The following is a 22,970-nucleotide window of genomic DNA, read 5'->3' on the forward strand; positions in this document are numbered from 1 at the left end:
TACTCTTACAGTTACTAGACCTGTCCTGTATAACTCTTCTATCACAATGTTTTTTGGTCTATGAAAAAGGTTCAGTTTTCCTTGGGTACCTTTGCATACTTCCCAAGCTGCAATTATTCAGGTGAGGCAGAATTTCCAAGTACCAAAACGGTCATATATTAAAAAGTTTTCTTGAGGAAAAAATTAGTATTATCCCTGCCAGCCACAGAATGTATGATAGTTTCTTTGGAGAGACCTGCTGCAAAACAATCAGGCAGACTTTATTAAAAATCATAGAGTCAGTGCATTTAAAAACAGGAATTGTAAAGTAGACATTAGTACTTACTATTATATTTATCAAGACATCTTTTTGTAGCATTGTGCATACTATGCTCAGGGCCCAAGCATAATTTTTTCAGGCCCAGTACAAACCTGTAACACGAGCCCCCTCCCACACACATACCAACGGGGGTTGCAGCCGGGTGGGTAGGGGGGATTGGTGCGTCCTTCCATCTAAGGGCTAGTCCAAACTTAAAATTTACAGTGGCACGGCTGTATAGGTACAGCTGTGCCACCGTAAGAGTGCTGTGTTATGTTGATGTGAGAGATAATTAAACAAAGTTAAAAATTATGTAATCCAAAGAGCCTGCTAATATGATAAAATGCTTTTGTATATAAAGTTTGACAAAGCTTTTCATAATCACTTTAGTTCAAGTGGTCCATTATCACCACCTTTCTAAATATGAACAAGGTGTAACAATGCAGTGGAGTGTAATCTCCCTCCTGACTTCCAAAATTATTATTTGTATTATAGTACCACCTAGGGAACACCAACATGGCAGTGTCTCTATGCTAGCTACCATACAAAATGTAGAATAAGAGACAATCTATGCCTCCCACCCACCCTCCAGAAAAAAACTTTGACTTCCCTGTCTCCCAGATGTATTTTGTTATTCTGGAAACTAATCATTTTTATAGTTCCTTTCCATCCCAAAAATGTGAGTTGAGAAAAGACCAAAACAATTTTCAGTCACATTTCAGAAAGAATTGTTCTCAAACACTGACTTGCCTTCAACACCAGTTCAGCTGCACCTGTTGCTAGCAGGGAATTAACTTATTAGTGCAGGCAAAGCGTCAAACAACTTTAAAACACTGTCCCTTTGGAACAGCAGTCTCTCCCTGACATGAATGCATCTAGGCTTTGTCGTCTACACCCAGGTTTTTCTGGAAATCTTCCCCTTTGCGGTAGCGCAACACTGGTGTACTGCAGCTTCACTAAAACAATAGAGGGAATACTAGTGTAGACTACTAGCTGCCGGCATTTTTACCACTGTATTATCTAGAGCTGCTCTTAGCATATATAACAGTTTATCCATTAATACCTTCACCACTGTTAGAATTAGTGGGAGATTTTTTTTCCTTTAAGTGTAGACAAAGCCCTGCAGATCCTTTCTTCACATCACTCCCCAAGTTTTACTCAGCTGATTTAAAAAAAAAAAAAATTCTGCTGTATGTCCACAATTTATTATTGCAAATTTGCTAGATCATTTTGCAATTAGTGAATCTTACTCTAGATGGTTCCTATCCTTTCTACTCTTACTTTCTTTCTTAGTATCCAAGTTCTGTCCAATGAATCGTTTGGTATCAGTTTCACACCTCCTTCCCCCCACCCTCTCTCTCCAATTTAAAAAAAAAAAAAAAAAAAAAAACTTCATAGTTATCTACTACTTGAACTTATATAATTTATCCTCTATTTACATCTCCCATGACAATTCCATTTAATGTGTCCCATTTCAATCATCACTTTCAGCTTATTTAATACACCCTATTTTCACCTACTATTTAACCTACACCTTCTCTTTTATCTGACTCAATCTCTTCTGTTTTGCATCCTTTTATTCCACATAACTGTGAACTGGCAGCAAAAAGAATTTTTTTTTCTGTTCCTTCCCCCATAAAAATTATCAATACAAAATATGCTGGCTCAATATGGAACTGTGGAAGTCATTCCATAATTAGAGGGGTGGAGCAAACTCCTCATTTTGAGCCCAATTTTCAATTCCCTCAAATGATACCAATCTTCCTAAAATTTTGCATGCCAAAACTGATGTCAGGATACAGGGTGTGTGTCTGGTGTGGTGTTTTTTTTTTTGTTTTTTTTTTGGTAGAGTGATAAAAATCAGACAAAGGATAAAATTTTCAGAAGGGCCAAAGGACAGGTCTACACTAAAAAATTAGGTCTGCATAACTACGTTTGTTATGGATGTGAAAAATCGCTGAGCAATGCTGTTAAGATGACCTAAGGGCTTGTCTTTATGTACAGCAGCATAGCTGTTCCACTAAAGCAATTTAGCGAAGACACTCCTATGCAGACAGGAGAGCAGACTGGAGAGCGTAGTTAACTCACCTCCCCGAGAGCCCATAGCTATGTCGATGGCAGAACCTCTCCAGTCGAAATAGCACTGTCTACACAGGGGGTTAGGTTGGTACAACTACATCGCTCAGGGGTGGGGATTTTTCACACCCCTGAGCAACATAGTTATACCAACATAGGTCTGTAGCGTAGACCTGGCCTAAATCTCTGTGTAGGCGGCAACAGGTCAACAGAAGAATTCTTCTGTTGACCTAGCTACTGCCTCTTGAGGAGATGGATTATCTATAGCAACGGGAGAATCCTTCCCATTGGTGCAGGTAGCATCTACACTGAAGTGCTACAGCAATGCAGCTGTCCACTGTAGCATTTTAAGTGTAATCAATCCCTAAGTGACTTATGAGTCTACAGGTATATGTACACTACTGAGACAGTACCAGCACAGCTACATCTATGTAGCTATGTTGGCATAATCCCACAGCACGGAAACAGTGTAAGCGGATTGAAAGGGTTTTTCTGTTGATGTAGCTAACTTTGTTTGAGGAGGTGGTGTTCCTACATCAACAGAAGCATTCTTCCATAGACATAGCTGCATCTATCTACACTGGGGGTTAGGTTGGCATAGCCACACAGTTGAGTGTCTCAGCTTCTTCACACCCCAACCAAATGTAGCTATGCCAACCTAATTTTTACATGTTGATCAATCCTAAATTCCATTTTCAAAGTGCAGCCTACGTCACGTAATCTTGTAGGATTTGTCAATGCTACAGAAGCGCAACTACGGAACTGCACTTATGCCTCTGTAGCACCACAGTGTAGACACTTGCTACAGCTACAGAAGGGCTTTTCCCATCACTGTAGTTAATCCATCCCATAGACGCAGGTAGCTAGGCTGATGAAAGAATGCATCTGTTGACCTAGTGGTGTTTATACTGGGGCTTAGATTGGTTTAACTATGGCTATTGGGGGGTGACTTTTTCATACTCCCGACAGATGTAGCTAGGTCAACCTAAGTTTTAGGTATAAACCAGGCCTGAGCCACTTTTGAAAAAAGGAATTTATGAGCTTTTGAAAATTTTACCTAAAGTTTTACAGTTATGACTCTCTGAAAAGGATACTGTAGTCTACTTAAAGTTTAGTCTAACACTTCTGGGCTAGTCATCTTTATAAAAATGGAATAGCCTAGAAATTAAGATTTTTTTTTAAGGTCTTGTTGATAAGTGCCTTTAAGGTTTGTTTGGTTTTTTTAAGTTACTTTGAGAGGGAGGCTATAAACATTTATATAAATGGTTTTAAGTATCTGAAAAAAAAACTTTTATTAAAGGCAGCAGCACCTAAAAGTGGGATCCATCATTTCTAGGAGAGATTAGAGGAAAAATTTGTTTTTAACATAGTAAAACCTAAATTCTTACAACTGTTTCATTGAGAAGCTTTAGCACATCCATGCTTTGGAGCAAGGACTTAAATTTGTCATGGAGTCTCCTTCATGTCAGGAGTATGCCTTGTAACAAGAATGGCAAAATGCACCCATATTGTGCCAAATTATAAACTTCTGAAAATTTACTCATCACATGCTTTGTAGAGACTTAAGAGTTTGACAGCTAAATTCTACAAATCCACCTGCACCAGGCATATCCATCCCCAAACAGCTCCTGCTTTTGACTGGACTGTGCATCTGAAATTCCTACTGAGCAAGAGAACAGGCTTCATCCCAGGGCTGCTGTGGCTATGGACTTGTCCTCAAACTGTTCCTCCAATCAGCCAGTTGTCACTTTAGTGCTGGTCACCAGAACTGAGAGCAAGGAGAGAGTCTCTCCTGTGCTCTCAATGCTTTGCCCTGCGGGCACCAGGGCAGTATAGAGGAGGAAGCTTCTTGATTTGAATGCACAGGGGTGAGGAACCAAAAAGTCAGGAGCAGAGAGGGACAGGAGATGTGGAATAAGGAAAATAGAAGCAAAAGGGTGGAGAGGGGTGAACAAGGACAAGGAGCTGGGAGGATAGCAGTAAAAGGCAACAGAGACAGAAGAATCTAGACCCTAGAAACAACTCCCCTTCAGAGCATTAAAATGAACACATTCTTAAATCTGAACATTCCTTTGCTGTCTAACAACCAGCTGTGAAACCCATTGGCAAAGTGTGTCTCCATCTCCCTCTAGTGGGCAGGTCCACAAAACAGCCAATATTAACTGTTACTCCATCAGCTAAAGTGGCAGAGGACTGTATTGTAGATCTACAGTAGGTCCCAACCCTGCTGACAATCCACTGGGGGGGAGGGGTTAACATAGTTCCACATGATGGAATTTCTGTATTATCAAAAGTTAAAGATTTTAAAATACTTAGAAAATTACATCTCAAAAACTATGTTAAAGCATGTTAATGTTGCAAAGTCTATCACTGAAAAATAAGGAAATGCCAGAATTAAGGTTGCACAGACAACTTTAATTCAGTCCCTGGTTGTATAAGCATTATTATCCTTTAATTGCATGATTACATATTATTTTTTGTAGAGCTTGACTCATTCATGCACAGGACAGACTGTATTCCAGGAATGAATCAGCATTGTGTACAGAATTAGGCTGTTGTCCTTAGGACCCCTATGTCATTTGCTGCAAAAACAGGAAGGTGTGTGATGAATGAGGCAGAGGACTGCTGCAAGCAAAAAGTCTCCTGGTTAAGGCAGATGAATTCTATCCTAGTGAACTCGATTCTATCCCTGCCTCGACACAGAATTCCTATGTGATGCTAGGCAAGGCACAAGAACCAAGATTTTCACAGGTGGTTATTCTGTGTTCCTCATCTTTTGGGTACTCAACTTAAGACACTTGTGGCCTGATGTGCAGAAGTGCTGAATACTCAACTTCTACTGAGGATAAAAGAAGCTTGGCTCTGAAAAAAGTGCTATAAAACACTAAGACTTCTCAAAAACAGCACACGAAGTTTAGTTGACACTTCAGGCTTTCATCTCTACTCTTCACTTTCCCATCTGTAAATCAGGGATGATACCTCACAGTGGTGTTGTAAAGATAGATCTTCACAAAGATTAATGAATTTAAGATACCACTGAGAATATCCTAGAAAACCCCATGAGGAAATTAATAATTTTGTAATCCATGCCGGCCTTGGAAGTTGTGCGGTAAATAAGGCAGGGGGCTACACACTGAATGTAGAAGATAAAAAGAAATATTAAATAGCTACCCATTCAATGAGCAGGGCCCATCCCATGCACTGAATGAAGCAAGGTAGTGTGAAAAATATAGTATACAATTGATTACAGACCATGTCATAGAGCATATACAAAAGGGGGTTGAATAAAGATTTCCTGGGCAGCCTTGATTCTGGCATTTCCTAACTTTTGAGTGCTTTGACTTTGCAACTTAAATGTTCTTTTAACACAGGGTTTGTTGTTTTTTTAATGTAATAATATAAACATTTAAGTGTTTATAAACTGACTTTTCAACTCCTGAAACAAAAGGTAGTGGTTTAAAGACCAGAGTGAAGTCTGGGAAGCGGTAAGGAATAGTAACAGAGAGAGAGAGTAGAGGACCGAAAGGGACATGGAAACATTTTTGGAAAACAGGGCTCTGAATAAAGAACTAGACTCTGTCAGAGCATGGAGTGGGAGAGAGGGACAAAATGGGTTTAAAAAAAAAAAGGTGGGGGGTACAAGAGAAACCAGGAGATTACAGAAGGGGCACAGGGAGCCCGGGGAGGCAGGAAAATGCAGAATGGTTAAGAAGTTTTGCATCTGAATAAAGACCACCTTATCTTCTCTACCATCCATTACGCACAATATCCAACACAATTAAACTTCCAGCATCACATACATTCACCATCTAACAAACATCTGGACTAGAGTCCTGCTCTGGTAGGCCTCATAAGATCTGTTGGAGCACAGCTCCCTTCCTGAAGATCTTATACACAGACTCAATTTAAAATCTTTGGCACTTCTTTTAAAATTAAAAATATTTGTTAAAACTTTAAGCATTAAGGTTGAAGTATGTTTCAACAGAGTCCAACACATCCAAAATAGCTACACTTTTTAAATGAAAATTGTTATTTTTTGAAAACCCAAACATTAGAAAGGATAGAAATGAACAGTTAACAGGATGCAACTATCTCAATAGTGTTATATAGGTCTTCCATATTCATTATCAGTGGCCACACAAATTTAACATTGATTGCCTTGTTAAAATTTGTGTAATTTTATGCAAAAGTCAAAAGAAGTTACTAGATCATAAAATCCCATTTCTTACCCAACAACCTATTTCCAATAATATCCTAATAATCTGTTATTTTCATTTTTGCAAATTTTATTGAGACAATGTTAAGTTAAGTTTGAGTGGGCAACGTAAGTCAGATTGTTGGTGAGAGGTGGAGGTATATGGCAGTGAGGAACTGAATGAATCTCTAGTGTACCATACTGAATGTGTTCTCCTAGGAAATCCACCCAAAAGGCAACAACTGGAAGATGTTAAGTGCACTCTGAAGCATGTGATTCATTATCTCACTCAGATACAAGGGAAGTGGGAATGGCTCTCCAGAGTGAAAGGACCTAAGGAGCAGTCCAAATACTAATAACCAAGACTGGGGAGAAGACGAACTGAACATTGTTATTGTTAGTAAGTCAAATTGAAAGAAGATAGCAAGTTTTGACTCTATACAGCATATGGACTGTGTTTTAGAGCTGGCTAGGAAAAACATCTGCCCACACTTAGCAATACCATAGCAGAAAGTTTTAAATGATTTTTTTTAAACAAACAAACTCCTAATGAGTCTTATGTTTGTTTGCAAGACAGAAGCACACCTCTTTTCAATTTTATTTGTAATACACTTGTCCTTTGTACACTCTATGAGAAATGTGTTTTCTCCCCCACCCCAATAATAAATTAAAAAATAATTATGTCCCAGTAATTATTCGAGGTAACATTCTCACAACCAAAAGAATTATGCTCCATAAAGGCCAACGTAGTCATGTGACTATGTGACAATTGAAAACAAGCTGACAGCTAACAATATAATTTTATAATTCATAACACAAAACACACATCCAGGATACCTGAAAGATGATTTCATAATTCCATTAAATGTAATTACTGGAAATAAAACTAAATGTCTTTCATAAAAGTAAAATAAATTAAGATTTTGGTAATGACTACCATCAGTAGTCTCCTCTTTCTTTAACCATATGTAAAAATTAAGATTAAAAATTATGCTAATTATATTTAGTTATCCTTGTATTAATCAATGTTTCAACTAAAAAAATGTGCATACTGAATAGGTGAAGTAATACAATACAAGTGACTACATCCCTTAGCTGTTCATTTCTAGGCCTTTGCATTTGACTTTTTTGACGTATAATATTACATTACAATGCATTTTCTGAATGTTAACTAGTCTCCAGGGACACGTTCTTTCAACTTTCCTCGGTAATTTTTTGTTTATTAATAAATTCATAGGTTGCGTTTCACAGACTCATGCTCTCAATAGCCCAAGGTTGCTACCACCAAAGCTAGAGGCAAAGAGTGGGCATTAGCCACCAACACTTTAATCACTGCTACCCAATCCTGCTCAATGCAGGTCAAGATGACGACACGATTAAAATGCCAGCAGCCACCAGGGCCTTCTCTACACTAGAACTCATACCAGCAGACGAGCTGCACCAACAGTAGCCATAGTGGGAAAAATTTAAGAAAAGGTCTAAATGCAGACAAAGCATACAAGGCTTATTGTAATTCAATACAATTGCTTTACAAAATACAAAAACCTTGAACTATAGAGACTATGAATGTTATTTCTGTACTGAGTTGCCTATACTATGCACTCTTAAAAAGGCGACATAACAAAACCTGGCAAAGATACAGATGCACTTTTATTGTCAAAGCATCTTCAACATTTTATTTATCCTATCCAAATGCAACATTAACTGACACTCTAGGGACTGCTAGAAAGATAGCCAAGCAATTGAAATGATTCACCTAACACAATCACTAATAAAACACCTAAGAAATCCCTTATATATCTTCAGATACAACCTTACAAAGCAGGTTCACTGAGCATTTTTATAAATCTGTCTTCATGACTACAGATTCCCTTGCCAATTCATTTTGCTTTAAACTGCATTGACCTGCAAACTTCTTCAGGACAAATGGCATTAAGATAATTATATTGAACAAAAAAAATTCAATGTAGAAGAAAAACAGGATGTTTTTCCAGAAAAAAAGTCAAAATATACAAAACTTATCTTAAAATTAATCTTAAAAAAACATATATAAAATGAAGCATTTTATGACCTATTAAACATCAGTGCACACTTGTCTTTATAAGGATAGTGGAAAAATAGAGATGATGGATTTTCTCTTCTATGTTTCAGCTTCTCTTTTTTGTATTTAAGAGAACTCCAGATCTTTGCTTCCCTGCTCTGTAGTTGCACTCAATGTCCACACTGCACAGTTAATCTAGGTGATTGGTCACCTGGGTTTGCCTAGCCCAAGTGTGTGTACTAGCTACAAATCCCTACCCTTGTTACTGTTCCTCACTTTTTCTGCACTCACCATGGTTCTTTGAGCTGAAACATGCTAGGATTTTAGGCATGCTCACTATAAAGTGGGCATATTCCAGCCCAAATTAAAGTGGAGACTGGGTTCTAATACACATTCTCAACCAGGTAATCTACCCTGATCTTAAAGCACCTCCCAAACTCAGGCCAGATGTCTGTCTTTGTGTATGGTGGAGGTGGGGGAAGGTCAAGGGGATGTTAAGACTAAAAACCCAGATAAGGAACCCAGGTTGACTATGCAATGTAGACACTCCCTGTAGGTAGGTCTACACTGTCATTAAACATCCACTGCTGGCCCATGTCAACTGACTGGGTTCACGAGTCTCAGGCTGATGGGCTATAAAACTGTAGTATAGACATTCTGACTCAGGGTAGAGCCTGGGCTCTGGGACTCTCCCCGCTCATGGCTTAAGATTGAGCCTGGACATCTAAAGTGCAGTTTAATAGCCCCACAGCCCGAAACCCACAAGTCCCAGTCAAACATCCGTGACTGGCCTGTGTCAGCTAACTGCAGTGTAGACATACCCAAAGTGTTTAGAACATACACTACTCTTTTCATAAGGCACCAGCTTCATGAGGCAAAAGGGAAGATGAAAACTAAATTACTCTTAATTAAAAGACTAATCCCAACAAATCAAAGTTACACTGCTCCAACCCTCAAGTAATTTATCTACTGTTTTTGTTTTGACTGTGACCCCAAAAATGAGATATATGATGCACTCTATCACTTAATACAGTGATAAACTGCTAAACCCATAGGTTAATTCATAACTTATAATTGAGCAGTAGCACACAAAGCAAGTTCTTGGGAGTATCATGTCAAAGATATTCTGAGTGCGCCAGTAAGAGCACTGCTATGGGCATAGAAAAGCCAAAAGTGTTAAATATAATTTGACCAAGAATTTCCCCTGAAGCTGGGTTTTAATATAAAAGTTTATATATTTTAACAATTCTGGTTTGTTAAGTCATAACAGCAAAGCCACACTTCATACTCTCCTCCTCCCCTCATCTACAACACATACCCCACACCTTTAAAACTATTTAAAAAATTAATCCCTTGACATTTCTATATATTGTACTGCTCAGAGCCAAATTATACAAGAAATCCTCTCTAATGAAAAAATATATCTACCATATGTGTAATGCACATACCTGTAAACAGTAATACTCTCTACTGCCTTAAACTGCATGAGTCATTCCTAATGTGCAACACAATACTTTCAAACTGTTGGTCTTCTCAGACTTTCCAAGAACAGTACCGCAGGATTTTATATATGGCAACAGCAACTCAACAATAATACCGATAAGACATTTAGTATTTATCAAATGCAGTTAAAGCTATCATTTATCCTAATATTTGTTGATAGAGGAAATAATTCCATGGAAGGAAACACTTACAATTCAAAATACAAAGTAGGATGTGTTCGTATGCTTCCCAGCACAGTGGGCAACGCAAAAAGAAAATCAGCAATAATAAAGTACAGAACACAGACTATATGTTCATACTATTAATTTTCTAGAATGTTCTTCTAAAAGTAAGTGCTGCACTGGATATAGCGCAGAGACATGGCCAATTACATTAATGTATGGAAAGCACAGTTGCCCAAGATCATTAATGAAGATTTTCACCTTCCTCTTCAACATCTGCAAGAGGACACTGACAAAAATAGCGTACTAGATTAAGATTAGATATGGGTTTCTACCCATGCCCCTCATACTAGAATGTTTGAGCGATTTCCCCTATCAGCACTGGCTTATCCTATTCCAGACTGACAAGATTCTGAAGTTTCCAGGCGCCACTAAGGATATGTATCGGGAGGAAACTGTTATTAACAAAGTTGCTTTGATGATATCCTTTTTTAAAATGATTCCTTCACCTGTCTTCTAGCTTTACATTGTTTGTAAGCCACTGCAGTATGAACCTAACATGAGGAAAAAAGATTAAACTCTGCACTTCCTTGCCATCTAGGATTTTCTTTGCACCTTGAATTTTTACCCAAATTTAAAACCACTCCAGCTAACTTCAAGATTGTGTGTCATGGTAAGAAGAAATGATAAAACTCCCATATGAATCCATTGATATTACTCCTACGTTTGTTACACATAAGTTAGGCACATAATACTCAGTACCCTTCAGAGCAGTTAAATAGGCCACGAAAAAAGTTCTGCTTTTAACAGAGATTCTAGCATCTGTAGGCTTCATGACTTGCACCTTAGGCAATTTCACCACAAATTCTTGGCCAAGGGTGGCTACTGTATGACCTGTGGACAAAGCTTAACCACTGAGTTCCACAAGAAGGCTCACAGATTGTTTTTAAGTATTGTAAAAGCTAAGGAGAATCCCCACCCCCCACCCACACAGGCTACAGAGCCTAGCAAACACTGTTCTACTTAAAGCCCAGCAGGTACTGGGTTGGCTCAAAACAGAGCACTGCATGCTGGGGAATATATGGACTAACTATGCCTCAATAATTAAGATGGAAATGTCCTCAATGAGACATTTCATGCAAGTAAGAGTGCCAGTTATGTCAAAATTTGGGCACCCCTGCTCTTAAGACACATATTATAAAAATGAATTACTTAAGGTTTGCAAAAAAATGGGTTCCTAAAGATGTGCTCCTGGGTTTTGATTTGAATGGGAGCTGTTGAATGCAGAGACAGTCAAATTAGGCTCCTAAATAAGTGACTTGGGCACCTTTTTTGACAATCTTGACCAATATAAATAGTTTGTGAATATACAATCTGTTATAAAAATATTACCTACCATTCATATCTATTTTAAACTATATTTATTAAAAACCTATTACTGGATGTAAAGACATCAGATCTTACATGTGACTAGGCTAAAAAGTAATATGGTGATGCATCTGGAATTCATAATAAACTTAATGATAGTGAAACTTTTAAAAAAGTATATGAATTTTAATAAAAATATAAAGTTGAAGAATCCTGTTCTATAACTGAAACACCAGTAAATTGTCTAACAGTGTAATTGATGTGATGTCTTAAATGTTACAAATTAAAGATGAACTAAAAAAAACCAAAATGGGATTAAGCACAGGTATACATGCTGAATCCTCACACTAATAAAATGTGGAAGCATTCAGAAGAGCACTAAATTTTAGCTAGTTTTTAAGATTACTTTGTCTCTTTCAAGAAATCCTTATGGTGTTTTCTGGTTCACTTAAGGCAGCCCAGAATGCATCAGACACATTTGAAATCACCTTTCAACCCATGAAACACATTTAAATTGTCAGAATAGTGTATTCTAGGATACTCTAAGTGACATGCCAGGATAATTCCTAGAGGGAACAAAATTAAAAAAAAAAAAATTAAATCTGAATTCAGCTGATATCCGGCCTGCGGGCCAGATGTTTGACACCCCTGAGTAGAGGTTACAGCCCGCCAACCTTTTTGGTCCGGCCCCTGGTGGCAGCACATGCTGCCACGACATCTCGCGGCGTTATACTCTCTGGCAGTGTCGCGCACTGCCGCCAGGGAGTACAATGCCGCGAGATCTCACGGAGTCGTGTGCTGCCACGAGATCTGTGTACTCTGGTGGCAGTGCGTGGAGCGCTGTGTGTACAAGACAGCGCTCCAAAAGTGCCTAGTATTTCGATTTATGGTATGTATGGCCCACTTGAAGTACATTTAATTCAAATCTGACCCACCATAGCAAATGAGTTTGACACCCCTGCTCTACATCGTAACACAGAGGATTAGCATATAAACTTCTGCTTACTTCAGCTTTCATTTTTAACTTTAAAGCAAAAAAATACGTTTGAGTTTATTTTGATGCATATAGTGCTAAAATTTAAGCAGCCAGGTCTGGAAAAGTACAGTTCTCACAAATCAGACGGTACAAAGTGAACGATTTACTTTATAAAGTAAACATTAGGATTCCAATATAAGTAACCATTTTACTTTATGATCATAACTAAATTATCTGGTCCATTATTCAGTTAAGTAACAAGAACAAGGTGATATTGTAAGGTGTATGTTTAGAACAGTGTTTTCATCTTTTTTCATTTGCGAACCCGTAAAAACTTGGAATGGAGGTGCGGACCCCTTTGGAAATCTTAGGCATAAGGCCGTGGACCACAGATTGTTAATGCTTTTAAACCAGTGGTTTTCAATGAGCTTTTCATTTCTGTATCTGAATGAAACCAAATTACCACATATATAAAATGGACTGCTAAACTCTGGATTTGTAGATCATTTCTGTAGCAAATACATTTTCCTAACACCGTACAAATTGCACACACTGCCATTTCTTCATGTCAAGTTTCTATCTTAGGGGTTTTATGCTGTGGCCCAATACCATCGTACCTGACTGCCTTCCACGTAAAATCAATATCAATAGCCAAGTCCCTAGTGAGCTTTCAGTATTTACTTGTCACATAAAGCTGTTTAGACTGTTCTCTTCTGACTCTAATGAACCAGTGTTTTCCTGTTTTCAGTCTATACAATTTATATGTAATGGAAGAACATTCTTTGTAACTATTTTCTGGCTGTGCACCTTTTTACATGCTGTTTGTAAAAAGTGTTCTCTCACAAATTAAGTGCTACCACATAATTATAATAATGAAAAGGAAACCATACCAACCTTGTTCCTGTTACTTTACTGCACTATGGCTCTTATTTGAATATGCACTTGGTAACTAGCCATTCTGTGGAATTACTTGTAATTTGTAAGAAAACATTTTTACAACTACAACATAAACAACTACAAAGCAAGAAATTAGTTACAAGGAAATATTTCCCATTTCATATAATATATTAATTGTATAGACCAGGGGTCGGCAACCTATGGGTTTGGCATGCGAGATGATTTGGAGCAGCATTCACACTGCCACTGGTGTCAGGGTTGTTTATCGTTTTTGGTGGGGCCGGGAGCAGCTCCTGGCAGGGCGCTGGGGGCCCACGTCACATCGGAGAGAGGCGGGGGGAAAGAAGACTTGGCACGCCACTTCTGAAAGATTGTTGGCCCCTGGTATAGACTGAAAAGGGGGAATATTATTTCATTAATTAGAATATTTTGAACAGTTGTTTGAGACAATTAGAGGCAGAAACTGTGCACAGTGATGTTTTTCTGTCAAATTTGGACAGCATTAGGAAATTTATTTACCAAGGAATGACCTACAAATTCAGACTAACAGTCCATATATTGAAATAAACTCAGTTGCTTTATATAATTAGTCATTCTATTTCAGTGGTTCTCAAAGTGTGGGTCAGGACCCCGAAGTGGATCTCGAGTCGCCAGGGCCAACTTTGGACTCATTGGGGTCCAGGGCTGATGCTGAAACCTAAGCCCCGCCGCCCCGGGCTGAAGCTGAACCCCAAGGACTTCAGCCTGGAACAGTCGGAATCGGGCTCCAGCTTCCCCTACCCACTTGGGGCCGCGGAGCTCAGGCTCTGCCTCCCCACCATCACCATGGTCACGTAATAATTTTTGTTGTCAGAGAGGGGTTGCAAGTGCAATGAAGTTTGAGAACCGCTGTTCTATTTCATCCAGATACAGAAGTGAAAAAACTCCTTGTTAATGGTTCCAAACAAATATACATATTTATATTGTCTTACCGGCCCCATAGAAACTCACTCCATACAATTTAGCATTTGAACAGGTATTGTGTAAACCACCCATCTTCGGGTGTTAGCCAGGGTCCCTGAAAACTACATTGTATACTCAAGTGACTCATTGGGCGTTCCTGTGAGGGCATCTGGTGTGCCCCACTGTGCATTGATTATCTTTCCTGTTAAGTATAAACTGTTAATCCAATTCCACTATATGATCAACATGTAAATGAACCTAAGCAACCCCTATATAAGTCTTTTGTATCTGGTAGCCAGGTGAAGTACATTTGCCCAGCATCCAGACATGCTGCTTGACTTCCCTATGGCCACCTGGGTTTTCCCTATGGCTATAGTATTCCCCATAGCTATGGTTATGTGATTGTGCGTGTGTCACAATTAAAGCTGCACCCGATCCAACTCTAAAATGTAGCAGTGTGACTTTATTTTTCCTCGACAATACTTATATTGCAATGGAAAGTGTTTCAGCAACACTACAACAAAACAACTAGGTGCAAACAACAGAACTGTCACCTACCGACTTAATGTACAACACCATTTTTAAGTGCTAGTTTTCCACTGTTTACACATTTACCATTATGAGTAACTAAGAAAATAATAATACTATATATTTTACACAACTTTCCATCCATAAGGCTACAAAGTATTACCTCAATATTACACATAGGAAACTGTGGTACAACCGGTTAAGTGACTTACCCAAGGTCACACATCAAGTTAGCGGAAGGGCCAGGAACAGAGCTCAGGTTTTCTTACTCTCGTTCTCATGCTCTGGACTACTGCTCCGACAATTATAACAACATGCAAAATAATACTTTCCATTTCACTACCCAAGAGAGTATGAGTATTTCACACTAATTGTGTTAATAAGCCAACTACAGCTTTTTACAAATAGATAGATGCAACTTGACTTCAGCAGTCTTATCAGTTTCATGTGCTCTAATCAACTGGTACCAGAGCTCTGAAAATGCTTCAAGCACACAAACTAATGTCCATGACCAGATTTTTTGATGCAACTTCAGCAAATATAAACCACCAGAAATTTGTGGTGTGGTGGGAGGGAAAAAACCAAAATAAACAAACAAATGGAAGTGAGAACCTGAAGGATTTTAATGAATATCAAATAAGTTACTCTTGGACTGTTACATCAAATAAATCAGCAAAGAAAAGCAAGTGACTGAAAAGATCACAATGCTTAATTTTTTTAAAAGGATTCTCAAATAGCTTATTCTCAAACTTTAACCTACAAGTACAATCTGGTGGAGAATGCTCAAGGGATTTTTGTGTTTTTAAGTCTCCCAACCTGTGATTTGTTTAATTTCACAAACACCCAAGCATACAGCAGAAGAGGTCAAGTTTAGTAAAAATCTTATTTTCAGAGCACCTTTGATCATCAATGAAAAAACAACAAGGGCTGACATACAATAGACAAAGGCTTGTTGAACTATGTGCCACAGAAATAAGGGAGCTGAGGGGAGAAACAGAAGAGAAACATTTACATAATAGGAAACAAACACCAGTAGCTTCTTTGGTGCAGCGATCATCTTTTTTGTTCAATTTGTACAGTGTCTAGCACTGGGGTCCCAGTCCATGACTTGAGCACACAAGTGCTACCATAATACAAGTTTGTAGAGGGTATCATGAACAACAGAGAAGTAAAAAGCTACAAAAGAAAATGGTATCCTTACTTATCCAGCTGTATATTCTTATATAATTTTAAATTCTGCAGGGTAGAAATTATGGGGTTTTTTTTGTGTACTGTACAGTATGAAGCAGTGTCAGTACTAAACAACTTATAAAAGTATACCTTGCTATTATTAATAAATCTAGCATACCTTTTAAAGAAATACCTAAAATGTATTATCTGGAGATGAAATTTATTCAAACATGACAATTTATTAGAAGAGTGGAAGCATTTTAAAAAAATATAGCAGCCATTGATATTACTGTATAATAGGCTAATGTGGTGGTAGTGCACATGTACAGTAAATGATGTGTAATTCATGTTTGTACATTGTTACAAGCAGCATAACAGTCTTCAAGCTACCGCCTGATATTCTGTCACCAGTTCTCTCTCTACTAAAGCTTGAGACAAGTGACAATTAAAATTTTTCACATAAGAGGCATGGAGGCCAGGTCTACACCAAAAACTTTTGCCTGCATAATAATGTCAGTTAGGGGCATGATTTCTTAAAGGCATATCTGTACCAGCAAAAGCCTTATTTCAGATGCAGTTATACCAGCAAAAGAGTGCCTTTTCCAGGATAGCTTACTTCTTTCAGGGAATCAGTATAACCTATCCCAAAACACTATTTTGCCAGTATAAGCTGCATCTACACTGGGAGGATACAGCTATACCACCAAACTTTCTAGTGTAAATTAGGTGTCAAACACTTTCATCATTAAAACTTTATTTTCAGGTGATCTCACCTACCACATATTTGCCTTAGGCTAAAACCTAGCAACTTGTACATCATTGTAATGCATTTTGAGAACCTTCTTTACAAGGCACTATTAATTTTCCCATAAATTCAAAAGATATTGTAAGTTAGATTTTACTTCAAAAGTGTACAAATAAAATAGTGCTTTTATTTCAGCAGTATTGAGTCTCAAAAATACTTTATATACAATTAATTTTGTAACCACTTATTCAACATAGACATGGCTCTTTGGATGTCAACTCTCTCTCATATATACCCCAAAAACCAGTAAAGGGTTATTAGCATTTTAAAATAGTCTATGCAATAATTTCACTTAAAAAAAAAACCAGTTCTTTTAGTGTTATAATAAAGCTCAATGATACTAACGTCAATCTAACAAGACAAATATTTTTTAGGTTTCAGAAAATCATCGATACATATTTAAACCCCAATACTGCAAACACTTATGCAAATATGTAGACTTATTTAAGTCACTGAGGCTACTTGCACGCTTAAAGTTAAGCACACACATAAGCGTTTACAGGATCAGAGCCTTTGCCAATAGACCAAGATAGTGCCCTTGATTTCAGTCAGTCTTATTTATAGTACATAAATGACCTCTACCCAGGAAACTGGAACCAAAACAAACCAATCTGAGTCTTTGGATATAGTGTATTTGAAACATCAGAAGTTTTCAACTACAAATGTATTCTTTAAAATTTCACTAACAATTTTATCAAATTCCTAACACTATTTTTTTTTAATTAAGATTCTTAGATAAGCTAATGAATGTTAACCTAACTATGAAACTTTGACAAAAGCCAAGAAATTCAGACTGTATTTTCTGCATTAATTATAAAAATGATTGACTAATCCTGTATATCATTATGATTAACAGCTTTTGTTGGTTTGTTTGCTTTGTTTCCCCCTTTTCCCCAATCCCACAAAAGAAATTCAGTTTTGTTTAGACTAGTACATAGCATATTTCTTGTATATGTGCTTAGGCTGGAGCACTGAAAATTCCTCCCTCTTTCTAATATTTAGAAATATACACAACAAATATGATGAGTAGTTTACCAACAAGTAAAGAAAAAGCGGGAACTACCATATATTCTTTAATTACTACTCAGATTGCCACAAACGAGTAACAGGTTGAATTATAGATTTATTTAAACAGTGCTTTAAAACAACCAGGATCCTGCAGTGCTTAAGGCCAAATTCTGTCCCTGAAATACTTGTGCACAATTCCAATAGATTTCAGTCAGATTTGCATTTCTGACAGAAGAATTTGACAAAAATTAGTGTTAGGCTCAATATTTTAGATCAAGTCAGAAAGTCTGATGCAGGTTGCTTTCATTTTACTTTAACAATACATTGTCGATTTAGTAACTGACACACTTCTTCAACCCATAAAGCAGGTAAATAGAACAAGTTACAGAATTCTTGAATACTTGAAAGTAGAGTGATGTGAAGTGTATTTTTAAAATACAAAAATAACTATAAAAATTAAAACTATGATTATACAATGAATTCTGGATAGATAGAGTATCCTGCACCCATACAAACTGTGTAAAACTGAAGCCTAAAAATGCAAGTTTCCAATTTCAGATGTAGGGTCAAGCACCTGGATAAATAGCATACCTAACTCTTAATACAAGCTAGAGACAAAGGCCAAGATTTTCAGACCTCAATTTTTGACTGCCTAACTGGAGACACCTTAATGGCCTGATTTTCATGAAGTACTAAGTAATCACACCTCTGATTTTTTTTTTTTTTTTTTTTTTTTTTTTTATAAAAGATGCTTTTAAAAGCATCTCAAGTTGGGCATTCAGAAACTGGAATACCCAAAATCACTAGTCACTTTTTAAATCTTAGCTAAAGGCATTAGACATATATCAGAAAGAAATGATAATGAAACAACACAGATGAGCAAACAAACCAACTTGTTTTATCCTTCCTTTTCTAATACTACTTAATGTTAGCGTCATCATCAGCTTCCTGAAAAAGAAACTGAAATACCGCTTTCCAATGACTGGTATGCCAATTCTTTTTATAAACTATAAAGTACTCAAATTCCTTCACAATACCAAAAGGATCTAGCACCTTGAAATCTGGAAGTTTAGCATGTGTCAGCTGGAATTCTCAACACAGTTATGATGTTATAAAATAGTGCAGTCCTCAAGAACTGGATTAGGAATGCTTTAATCAGCAATACACTATGCTGAAAAATACTATTATAGGGAAAAAAATCAAAGGACATTAGTGCATATGTAAATCCACTCAGGTCCAAATAAAGGAAATTCTGCAATGAAAATCTGAATAATTATATTTAGATTGTTCTGGTCCGCATATGCCTTAATAGTTTGAACTGCATCCATGTTTCCAGAAATCTAATAATGCCTCCTGACTGATGTGACAGCAAGTTTGATAAACTTTAAGCTCCCCTATTACTGCACTAAGCCCAGCAACCAATCACTTCCACCAAATGTTACTGGTGCATAAACCAACATGAATGTTTCCTTCCTTGATGGACTTAATTAACTTCCCACCCAACAATCAAACAGGAGATCTGTAAATTTTATATTTGAAATAAAAACCCAACACCACAATTATTGCAGTAAGTTTCTCTAACAACATGGATTTTTAAAAAAGAAAAGCAGCTGATCCACAATGACACATAATTATGTTGTGGGCTTTGGACAGACTATACAAAATATCTAAACCAAAGCTAGCTGTAACTTGAACAATAAAAGTTTAAGTAATGCATGCACCACTACAACTGTAAACACAAGAATTCACTCTCCCCTGCTATATCTACAGGGTACCCATTAGCACTGGTTCACAATGAAAGCTGCTTCAAAGCAGAACCATCACCACACACAGGAAAACAAGCTACCATCCTACATAGAAAGAGCCAGCAGCACTCAGAAGAAGCGGTTCCGTTTGCTTCAAGTTTATTTAACAAACATTTCTTGAGAGAGGCTCAGAACCTGTTCCAACATCATCTCAACCACCCTCAGGAAGGCTGTGGAGAATACACCAAAAAGCAAGGAACCGTATTTCACCCACCTCTCTTCATCTAGTGGACTCATATAACCCAGGCCTCAAGGCCACACTCGCGAACAGCAAAACCCCAGCATCGCCTATAAGGAAAAACCAGTGGCAGCAGAATCTGTGAGTGGCAGATTTCGCTCCATCGGTTTCTTAGCCCAGAGCCAAAAGGCACAGGGGACGAGGGACATTAGGTGTGTGAGGATAAGTTGGTGCTAAACAAGCCGAATGTGCGATGGGGCTGGAGGGTTTCAGGAACCACAACTAGGCCAAGGACTGGCGGGGAGGAGAAACAGATGGGGGGGCCAGGCCGGAGCGGGGAGAAGAAGCAGGAGGCAGGGCAAGGGGCAGCGAGCGGCGCAGCAGGAAGGGAAACCGGGCTGTGTGAGGTGCCAGAGGCGGCCGCAGAGGATGAGGAGGCCCCCGGGTGGGGGCCCCGGGCTCTGCCGCCTCCCGCAGCGCCGGCCTTTCCCTCCCCGCAGAGCGGGGCCCGGGCGCCGCCGCCGCCGCCGCGGCTGGGGATGGCAGAGGAGGCCAGGGCCGCTGCCTGGGCTGGGCCTAAGGGCTCCGCTCCCGACTCAGACGTTGCGCGTCCCCCCCTCTCTCGCTCTCTCTCCCTCGGAGACAAAAGCAAACGGAAACTCGGCAGGCTGCGGCCAGGCCCAGGCCGCCCGCCGAGCCGGGCCCGGACCGCCGGGGGCCTCACCCCCAGCGCCCGCAGGCCCCGTTGGGAAGGAGCGGGCCGAGCGCGCCGCGGGGAGGGGGCCAGAAAATAATGGGGGCCGAACTCACCGCATGAATTTTCTTGTCCCGCGGATCCAAGATGGCTGAGTATCCAGCACGAAGGATGCTGGGGGAGCGACCTTTACCCTCTGACCCGCCCGCCGCCGCCGCCGTGACCCCGCCGCCGCCGCCCGGCCTGGCAACCGGAACCACCAGGGACGAGCGGCGCGCCCAGGCTCGGCCCCGCGGCAGGGGGGAGGGCGGCTCGCTCGCTCGCTCGGCTCCCTCCGCCTCCCGGGGGAGGCTTGGCCCCGCGGCAGGGGCTGCTGCTACCGCCGCTGCCGCCGCCTCCTCCTCGCTCCTTCCTTCCTTTCTTCCTCTCGGGCCGGGCCAGCCCGGCTGCCTAGGCCTCGCTCGCTCTCCCCGCGTTTAACTCCGGCGGGAGGCCAGGGCGCTGCTGCAGCAGCAGGGAGCTGGGCCAAGGACGGGCAGCGGCCTCCTTCCCGTGAGCGAGGCCGGAGGGGAGCGGGAGCCGGAGCCCGGCTGTCTGGCCTGCCGCACGCTCCTCACTGGCCAGAGCCGGGCCCTCATTAGTGCTGTGATCCCCCAGCGTGAGGGGGCAGCAGCTCGGTCGCACACACGCCGCGGGGCGGGGGAGGAGGGGTACCACTGGGTTTGATGCTCCCGCAGGGAGCAGCCGCTCTGTTAAGCACTCACTCCGTGGAAGAGCCGGGGGTGTCAATTAGCACTGTTACCCCTTCTCTCCCCCAGAGGTGCGGGGGTGACGGGGGCAGCAGCTCTGTTACACAGAGAGCCCTGCGCGGATACAAAATTTGTATCTGCCTCTGAGGCGTGGTCGCCGCTGAGGTAAAGTGGATAGCCACAGATTTTCAGGATTCTAGTTATGCGCGCACACCCATAGGAGACGATGAGTGGGTGGGAGGGCAGCAGCAGCAGTGGTGAGGGCTGCTCTACACTCAAAAATTAGAAAACGACATCAGGGGTGTGAAAAATCCACCTCCTTGAGTGATGTAGTTAAGCCAACCTAAGTCCCTGTGTAGACAGTGCTAGGTCGATGGATGAATTCTTCCGTCATCTAGCTCTCGCCTCTCAGGGAGGTGGATTATCTATGCTGATGAGAGAACCCATTTTTATCGCCGTAGGTATGTCTACAAAATTGTCAGCCTAATTTATGGTGGCATATAGCTGCCACATCAATTCCACCACTTGTACGTGTCTACCCTTTGCTCCGTATGTCTACGGTGCGCGTCCTCACTAGGAGCATTTGTACCAACTGTACTGTCAGTGTGGTGGGGCATTGTGGGATGGCTTCTGAAAGACAATGACAGTCGATGTAAGCAACACAGAGTGTACACTGGCATTGCTTCAATCTAACTACATCGACGTTGACTCTATGCCTCACGTGGAGGTAGAGTTATAAAGTTGGCATAGTGTATAGACAGGCTGAAACACACACAGCTAAGGAGACAATAGGTGGGGGCAGGAGGGCAGAAGCTTTTAGGGCCGTGATTCCCAATCTGTGGCCCATGGGCCAAAAGTGGCCCGCAGGGGCTTTCAGAGTGGCCTGTGGCTCCCCTCCTGCTGGCTGCGGAAGGGAGCTGCTGGTGGAATGTGTTTCCGCAGGGCTAAAAGATCAGTGCAGGCTCCTTGCTGCAGCCAAGGTCAGCTGACTCGGGCTTGCTGGGCTCAAGTTGTGGGGCTAAAAATTGCTGAACTTCAGCGTGGGCACCAGCCAGAATTCTGGGACCCTTTTAGCTCCAGAGTCTGAGCCCCGTGAGCCTGAGTCAGCTGACCCAAACCTGCCGCAGCTTTTTTTATCCCTGTGGAGATATAGCCTTAAACACACACACACACACCCTGTAGGAGTTGGTGGGGGTAAGAAGGCAGCAGCTCTGTTGAATACACTTACAGGAGAGAATGAGGGTGGATGGGGCAGCAACTCTGACACACAATGTGGAGACAGTGCGGACTTGCACTGTGGCTCTCTGGCTCTTAGCGAGACAAAGTGGGTGACAAAATCTTTTATAGGACTAACTCAAACAAGAAATCACACACAAGTGTTCTTTACTCAGGCAGGTTTGATTCTTGGATCTTTAAAAGGATTTTACTATTTCAGCTAAGAAAGTATATGGTAGGTTAACCAAAACTACTTTTTTTATACATGAGTTCCAGAGTGGTAACCGTGTTAGTCTGTTTTTAGCAAAACAGTGAGAGTTCTGTGGCACCTTAAAAACTAACAAATTTATTTGGGCATAAG

General features: G+C 40.3%; 1 protein-coding gene across 2 annotated transcripts in view; it reads right to left on the reverse strand.

Annotated features, from left to right (window-relative positions):
• CNOT2 (CCR4-NOT transcription complex subunit 2) overlaps nt 1-21,013 on the reverse strand; it is a 136,153-nt gene extending 115,140 nt beyond the window's left edge. Inside the window, exon 1 of one of the 2 annotated variants that reach the window (XM_067564034.1) lies at nt 20,762-21,013. The gene's annotated coding sequence lies outside the window, so the exon portion shown is untranslated. The remainder of the gene's footprint in view (nt 1-20,761) is intronic. The other variant, XM_067564033.1, reaches the window with a different exon arrangement.
• Nucleotides 21,014-22,970: the final 1,957 nt, after the last annotated feature.

The sequence above is a fragment of the Emydura macquarii genome, unplaced genomic scaffold (genome assembly GCF_026122565.2).
Source record: "Emydura macquarii macquarii isolate MOO-44397 ecotype Brisbane River unplaced genomic scaffold, CSIRO-AGI_Emac_v2 contig_2636, whole genome shotgun sequence".
Taxonomy (NCBI): domain Eukaryota; kingdom Metazoa; phylum Chordata; order Testudines; family Chelidae; genus Emydura; species Emydura macquarii.